This window comes from Elaeis guineensis, chromosome 2 (assembly GCF_000442705.2).
Source record: "Elaeis guineensis isolate ETL-2024a chromosome 2, EG11, whole genome shotgun sequence".
NCBI lineage: Eukaryota > Viridiplantae > Streptophyta > Magnoliopsida > Arecales > Arecaceae > Elaeis > Elaeis guineensis.
In genome coordinates this window covers 100453116-100461528 of record NC_025994.2, presented here as the reverse complement: position 1 = coordinate 100461528, position 8413 = coordinate 100453116, and the positions used below count along the sequence as shown (strand labels likewise).

At 35.4% G+C, this 8413-nt stretch overlaps 1 long non-coding RNA gene and 1 pseudogene across 1 annotated transcript; both read left to right on the top strand.

Moving 5' to 3' along the window:
- The first annotated feature begins 247 nt into the window (after window positions 1-247).
- LOC140855746 (G-type lectin S-receptor-like serine/threonine-protein kinase At2g19130) overlaps window positions 248-8413 on the top strand; it is a 12495-nt pseudogene continuing 4329 nt past the window's right edge.
- LOC140855747 (uncharacterized) lies at window positions 478-6232 on the top strand. The gene is made up of 2 exons (XR_012138873.1): window positions 478-699; window positions 6062-6232. It is a non-coding gene; the product is annotated as an uncharacterized lncRNA (long non-coding RNA).

Here is an 8413-nt window from a genome sequence, read left to right as displayed (position 1 = left end):
AACTGATTCTTTGAGCAAGTGTGATGGTATGACTGGTAGACGGTAAAAAGAGAGGGAGGGGTAAAAAGGCATGCAACAAGTGGCATCTCTACCATAGACAAAGAATCAACGGGCAAGGATAAGAAATTTAATCCTCCCTTTTAATAACTTGAAATTTGAATGACTTTAAATTACCTATAAAAAAGCTGCAGCCACTTCCTCTTATTTATATATATTTACAAAAGTAGGTTGGTTTCTGTTGCATGCTTCTGCCCCTATGGATACCGAGATAAGGCCATGCTCCTCTCTTTCTATATGTCTTCTCTTCTCACTCTTCTCTTCTCTCAACATCCAAAACTGTGTAGCAACTGATAGCATCCCTTCGGGCCAGTCCCTCTCTGGAAACCAGACCATAGTGTCCAAAGAAGGCAACTTTTCGCTGGGGTTCTTTGTAACAGCCCAGGTTCTTGGGCTTGTAAACCCTTGACGGCCCATACAAAAAAAAAAAAAAAAAAAAGGGGAGTCTTCTTCCTCCATTCACCGGCTCCCAATCGGAGTCGGAAAGAGCCCCCTCCGGCTCTATTTAAGGAGGAGAACCCTCCTCTCTCCCTCTCATCGGAGAATCTCGGGTCAATCGGCGGCGATCGTCGGGAAAAGTGCTGCGGATATCCTTACTGTGCCCGTCCCAGTTTCTCGTCGGAAGTCTCGCCGGCGTCGAAGGTGAGCTTTCTCCTCCTTCCTCTCTTTCTTCCCCTCCTTTTCATGGCCTCGTGCACCCTCGCCGGTCGTCGGGATCGTCGGAAAATCCACAAAACATCATGATCCCATTTTGCTCTATTTCGGTCGGACCCTTTCCTCTCTTTTCCGGCCACCGACGCCGTCAGTTGCGGCGTCTCATCCCTAGGATAGGATCCTCATCCCTTTATCTCTCTTCCTTGAAGGTATTGGCCGTCGGTGACCGGCCAATGATTGAAAAACAAAAGAAAAAGTGACAGTCCTCTGTTTTTTCAATCTCTTCTTGATTTCTCGCTGGCCATCCCTTGCTCCACCGCTGCCTCCACCTGCTGTCGGACCTCCGACGAAGCCATCACCCTCATCGGAGCCAAGTTGGAGCCCCTCGTCCGTACCCTATTTCGGCCCAAGGGAGGCCGTGGGAAGAAAAGGAAAAAGAAAGAAGAAGAAAGAAGAAAAAGAAAAGAAGAAGGAAAAGAAAAAGAAAAAGAAAAGAAAAAGAAAAAAAGAAAAAGAAAAAAAAAGAAAGAAAAAAAAGAAAGAAAAAAAAAGAAAGAGAAAATATCCTCTCTCTCCTTTCTCTCTCTTTCCTCTCTCCTCTCTCTACCTTCTCTCTTCATTTTCTCTCTAGATTCTCTCTCTAGACCTTTTTTTCTCTCTTTATGGATTTTATCTCTCTAAGGTCTTTCTACTCTCTCTCTGATTGCATCACAGATCCTAGGATAAATTTGAAATAAAAATATGATGATTTTAGATTGCTCCAAACTTTGTGCAGTAGATCTGATCCCAGTCTGATCCTATTCAAAATTTATAACATTTGATTCATATTAAGTCACCCTGATAGGACCTCTGATGATCTCGACCATGATTGCCTCATCTGAAGGATACAAAGATTCTCTCTCTACTTTCTCTCTCTAAAATTTTCTCTCTCTTCATGGTTTTCTCTCTCTAGAAGTCTTATGGATCAGTGGAGGATCTTGATACTTAGATAAATCTTAATTTTGATTAATCTTAAGAGAGATCCTCGATTTGTATTATTAGGATCGATTATCAATAATTTCTCTATATGTGATTTTTATATTGATCAGGATCATTAAGAGATGATTGTTTGCATATGATATTGAGTGGAATATTTTATTAAAAAAATTCATAAATCAAAGAAGAATATTAATTTTTGTACTTGGATCAGTCACCGATAAAGGTAAGAATCTCTGTATATGATCATCATTATATATGTTATTTTATCGTTAATTTTATCTCATTGATTTTGCATCGTTGGATTTGAGATCGATGAATTTGTTATATCTGAGATATTGTCATTTATTTATGTGATTTTGAGCATGAGTATGTTAGATCAATACATTTGTATCAGCGATTGATGGCATGATTATATGGGTATGACATATTTATTACACTGCAAAATTTGAATTGATTAATGAAGTCAAATATTATAATTTCATGAAAATGAAAAGAAAGAGAAATATGGTTTGGACTGGCCTTGTCATGTAGAATAGCTTGCCAGGAGCTTATGCTTGGGACAGCCCCCACAGACTTATGTGTGGAAGAATCTGATCCGAGAAAGATCATGAATTATTTGATCCGAGAAAGATCATGGCCACTTTGATCCGAGAAAGATCATGAATATTTCGATCCGAGGAAGATCACAGAAATCGATCTGAATAAAAGATCGTCGCATGATCCTGGTAGTCCAAAGCCAGAGCCAAAAAGAAAAGAATTAAAGACGATGTGATAATAGAAGAAAATAGAAAGATAAGACATGAAATAATTGTTGAATAAAATTATTTCACTTATTAACATATGATAATGCATCTCTTTTGATAAAACAGATAATCTATAAATATTTGCAGTATTTTGGATAGTGAACATTGACTTTTATGTGTTATTGCTTATCTTTATTTTTAGATTATATTATTATATTGGTGTGATATGAAAATTCTTACTGGACTGTAAAGCTCACACCCTTTTATTTTTCTTTTCTTCTCAGAGTTACAAGATGTCCATGGTTGGCTATGGTATGGATTTGTGAGTGAACGGATGCATAGATAGAGTACCGTTGATACCTGATCAGAGGATTGAAGGAATGTTAATTATAATTATGCAAGTTTTATGAATTATTATTGAAATTAAATATTATGGTTGATAAGGTTGTAATGATTTAATTTGGCCTTGCATATTCTTTAGGGTTTGCTCTAAAGAGTGTGCGGTCATTACGTATTCGATCCGAATGTTGGGTTCGGGATGTGACAAAGTGGTATCAGAGCTTAGGTTTAAGATCATCAGAGATTATGAAGAGATATTAAAACTTTATGTAAGATCAATAGGATGTGACAGAATGGTATCAGAGCTCAGGTTATGATCATTAAGGATTATAATATAAGTGATTTAAATATTACAGTGTAATAACAGAGTTTAGGTTATGATCATTGGGGATTATGATATAAGTGATTAGGATTTAATAAAATTATATTAGAGCTTAAGTTTAAGTCATTAGGGATTATGAAGTAATATCAAAACTTTATGCATGATCAATAGGATGTGACAGAGTGATATCAGAGAATATGATAGAACAGTACTAGAGCTCAGGTTTAAGGTCACTAGGGATTGTCATATAAGTGATATCAAAACTTTGAGAATTATAATTAATAGAGTATGATTGATAATATCAGAGTTTAAGATTATAATTATTAAAGATATGATAGAATGATATTAGAGTTTAGGTTATGATCACTAGAAAATATGATTTAAGTGGTATTTGAGTTTAAGGTTATAATTATTCAGAATTGTAATTTTAGTGATATCTGAACTTAGGTTATGATCATGAGGAATATGATAGATATAAAAGAGAAGATTCAATATTTAGATTTCGAATCAATAGATATTAAGATGAAATTTATGCATAAGTGGCATATGATATCTATAATAGAATTGATGAGTTATATCTTGGATTTTAATTAGTAGGGTGGCCTGAATATAAGAAGAGTTGACCCTGGAAGAAAGTGGGAGGTATTGATATATTATGTTGAGTATACTCGATGATTTTGGAATGCTAAACTTATATGGAAGGAAATCATGATAACTTTTCTGATTTTGATGTTAATTATCTGAGCATTACAAATTTTAAATTTATCAGAAGAAAGTTAAGATATGGTCTAAGAAGAAATTTCATCATATGAGAGAGAAATATTTTTGAGCATTGAACCTATAGGAGGATCATATATGAAACTCAATCTTAGATGAAAAATATACTTGAATTTTATTATGAGAATATAAGATACACATCTTGGTGAAATCTTTGGTTACTCAAAATATCATATTCTGAATATGATTCTTTGATCTTTCAAGTTGCATTGAATTTTAAGTCAAAAGTTTACTTTTCTAAGTGAATCAAAAGTATTTTGATATTGTTGTTAAATTAAAGAAGAAAATTTATTTTGTCTGAGTATGATATACAGGTTATGATGAAATCTTTAATAATTCGTATTACTATCTGTGGATTAATTTTTTTTTTAATTTTTCTTATGATTATTGAAGATGGTGAAGTATATTAATTATTCAAGTCAAAGTTTGAATTTTTTTTTAATTGAACTAAGACATCTTGCTAGTGTTAAATTTTGAATGACTTATGTAACGGCCCAGTTACTTGGGCCTGTAGTCCAGACGGCCCAACAGCACAAAAAAAAAAAATCAGAGGAGGAGGAAGACTCCTAGCCGAAGTCTTCTTCCTTCACGATTCTGGCAAAATCGGACTCAAAGAGTCCGGCTAGGGTAGGAAACCTCCACTATAAGATCCCCCATCCTCTCTTAGAAAATTACAACAAAAATTTCAAAGTAAATCAAGGGATTTGAGGGATTTTTCTTAAAGATTTCCGTGGTGGTTGATTGGAAGAAAAAGGGGTCGTCGGAGCTGTTTTTGGCCATCGGAACAAGGTATGTTCCTTCCTCCTTCCTTTCGGTCTAGTCCCTCCAGTCATGGGGCGTTCGGAAGCCGGCGAGGAGCCGGTTCGGGCTCAAACAGGGATACCCTGTTTGTGTGACTTTTCTTCTTTCTCCACCGCCGGCAACGAGGAGGGTGGCACTGCCACCAACACGGTAGCATCGCCGGCGTCGGGACGTTGCTGGGGAAGGTGGCTGGAGGTGCTCTCTGGGTCGGGATGTGGGGAGAGTTTCGGATGGGGGCTCGGGTCCCTGTTTTTGAACATGAGGAAGAGAAGAAGAAGAAGCCTCTTCTCTCTTCTTCAAATAAAAAATAAATAAATAATAATAAATAATATATATATATAATAATAATAATGAATAAAATTAAAAAGTACATATATATATATAATATAATTATATATATATATACATACATATATATATATATAAAAGGGGGGACATGGGTATGAGTCAGATAACTTCACTAAATATATATAAAAAAAAATTGGTTAAATTAATTTATTTTTGTTTGATAGGAGAACAGTCTAACGATCAGGGAGACAACGAGTAGGGTTTGATTTTCGGACTATAAGGTTGTGAATTTGAATTCTCAATTATCGAGGTAAGAATCATTATACATGATCATCATCATATGTATATATTATTTTACTGATAGTTTTGCATCGTTGGATTTGAAATTAATGAATTTATCATATGTAAAATGTTGACATTTACTTGTGTGGTTGCGAGCATGAATATATTTTCATCAAAGCATATGATGGCATGATTATATAGTTATGATATGTTTATTTTGAGTACACTGTAAAATTTGAATTGATTAATGAAGTCAAATATTATAATTTCATGAAAATGAGAAGAAAGAGAAATATGGTTTGGACTGGCCTTGTCATATGGAATAGCTTGCCAGAAGCTTATACCTGGGACAGCCCCCACAGACTTATGTGTGGAAGAATATGATCCGAGAAAGATCATGAAGAATCTGATCCGAGAAAGATCATGAATGATTTGATCCGAGAAAGATTATGGCCATTTTGATCCGAGAAAGATCATGAATATTTTGATCCGAGGAAGATCACAGAAATCGATCCGAATAAAAGATCGTCGCATGATCCTGGTAGTCCAAAGCCAAAAAGGAATAAAAGGTTGTCATTCCAAAGATGTGAAGAATGAAACATATAATATGAAATTCAAACAATGAATGAAGATTTCACCTGATGATGTATGATGATATATATATGCATATTTGTGATAATATTTCAGTTATTATATACCTATGTGTTTTCTCAATTGTATTGGTTTTAAAAATATTAATTTTATCTACTAGTTTGATGTACATGTGCAGTGATTCTTATTGAGCTAGAGAAGCTCATATTTCTTTCTTATTTTTTTTCAGACCTACAGGATGCGTAGTTTGGGCGGTTTGGGCGAGAGCAAATAAGAACTGAAGCCTTAGTAATTTAGTTAGTTTAAATTCTCTGATGCCAAAGAATATTTGAATAATTGTATTGAACAAGTTTGCTTTCAATTTGAAGCTGTGACATCGGTTGATTGTTTTGGTATTTAATTGGTTATTTAAAATTTGAAGTGTTAAATTTTAGGCCTTACATGATCCTAGGGTGCTGCTCTAGGGTTTGTGTGGCCGTGTCATGTGCCCAACTCAGGTGCTGGGTTTGGGGCGTGACAACTTATACAAAGGATAAGATTTTGTATGGATTTATTGATTAATATTAAGGGTTGTGATGAAGGGAGCTCTATAAGAAATAATCAAGTTGATTCTATCTAAGGATGTTGGCTTGAGTTCTTCTAGTTTGTTAAGTTAGAATTAATTTTTTTAAAAAAGAAGATTGATTTAGAAATTATCTAAATGATTGTAAGGTAAATCTAAGGTTAACTCCAATTGATTCTAGACATGTTGGATTCTTGAAGAGTGATGAAACTTATGCAATGATTTCAAACATAGGAAGTTGATCAAGATTTAATTTTTATATGCTATACCCAAAGGTAGTAAAGATAAAGAAACTTAAAATTTTACCCTAAGTCTTATATGAAATTTGAAGGTTGGATCTATCCTGGATTGATCTAACATACAAGGATATTTTATCTTTGATAGACCTATATAATTTAATAAATTAAAATCAGAGTACGCAGCAAAAGTGTGGTGAATTAAATTGATTAAAAATATTAATTTTTTGATTCAAAAGATATTATGATAGAATACATTAGTTGCAAATAAGGAAGGATTTTATTGATAATGAAATGATGCTATAAATTTTGATCTAATCTGATCATAGCCAGATAATTTTTGTCAGTAGGTTGTTTCATTGTAGATAATGCCAAGAAATTTTAGATATCTCAAGTTTATTAACAGCTTGATAGTTCTGATATTAGTTCAAACTTAGAATGTCCTGACATAGATCTCAAATTTTTTAAAATTTAATATTGTTATTTGGACTGATATAGAAGTTGAGGTTTTCTTAAGATGAGAGTCTACATATAAAATTATTGGAAGGTCAAGAGAAGAAAGAAATCGATGATTGTGAAGAGTGCCCGATGTTTGACCTTTATTTATTTTTCTATCAAGGGTAGTCTGAGATAATTATGAATTTCGAGTGGAATGTGTTAAACAAATAACGGTGGTATACTAATACAAATCCAAAATGTTACAGTTCTTCAAAAAGTTGAGAAATCAATAAGAAGGGATGAGTTTGAGATTTCAAATAATTTTTGTTATAACAAGATCATGAGAAATAAATAATATATAAGACATTATTATAAGCTTGAGAATGACATGAAGAATGGATATTTTGAAATATATACCTCAAATAATACAACTTAATTTCGAGGATGAAATTCTTTTAAGGGAGGGGATTGTAACAGCCCAGGTTCTTGGGTCTGTAAACCCTTGACGGCCCATACAAAAAAAAAAAAAACAGGGGAGAAGACTCTCGAAGGGAGTCTTCTTCCTCCGTTCACCGGCTCCCAATCGGAGTCGGAAAGAGCCCCCTCCAGCTCTATTTAAGGAGGAGAACCCTCCTCTCTCTCTCTCACCGAAGAACCTCGGGTCAATCGATGGCGATCATCGGGAAAAGTGCTGCGGATATCCTTACTGTGCCCGTCCCAGTTTCTCACCGGAAAGCCTCGCCAGCATCGAAGGTGAGCCTTCTCCTCCTTCTTCTCTTCCTTCTCCTCCTTTCCATGGCCTCGTGCACCCTCGCCGGTCGTCAGAATCATCGAAAAATCCACAAAACATCATGATCCCATTTTGCTCTGTTTCGGTCGGACCCTTTCCTCTCTTTTTCGACCACCGACGCCATCGGTTGCGGCGTCTCATCCCTAGGATAGGATCCTCATCCCTTTATCTCTCTTCCTTGAAGGTATTGGCCGTCGGTGACTGGCCAATGACTGGAAAACAAAAGAAAAAGTGACAGTCCTCTATTTTTCCGATTTCTTCTTGATTTCTCGCCGACCGAACCTTGCCGCGGCCATCCCTTGCTCCACCACCACCTCCACCTGCTGCCGGACCTCCGACGAAGCCATCACCCATGCCGGAGCCAAGCTGGAGCCCCTCGTCCGTCCCCCGTTTCGGCCCAAGGGAGGCCGTGGGAAGAAAAGAAAAAAGAAAGAAGAAGAAAGAAGAAAAAGAAAAGAAGGAAAAGAAAAAGAAAAAGAAAAGAAAAGAAAAAGAGAAAAAGAAAAAGAAAAAAAAAGAAAGAAAAAAAAGAAAAAGAAAATCTCCTCTCTCTCC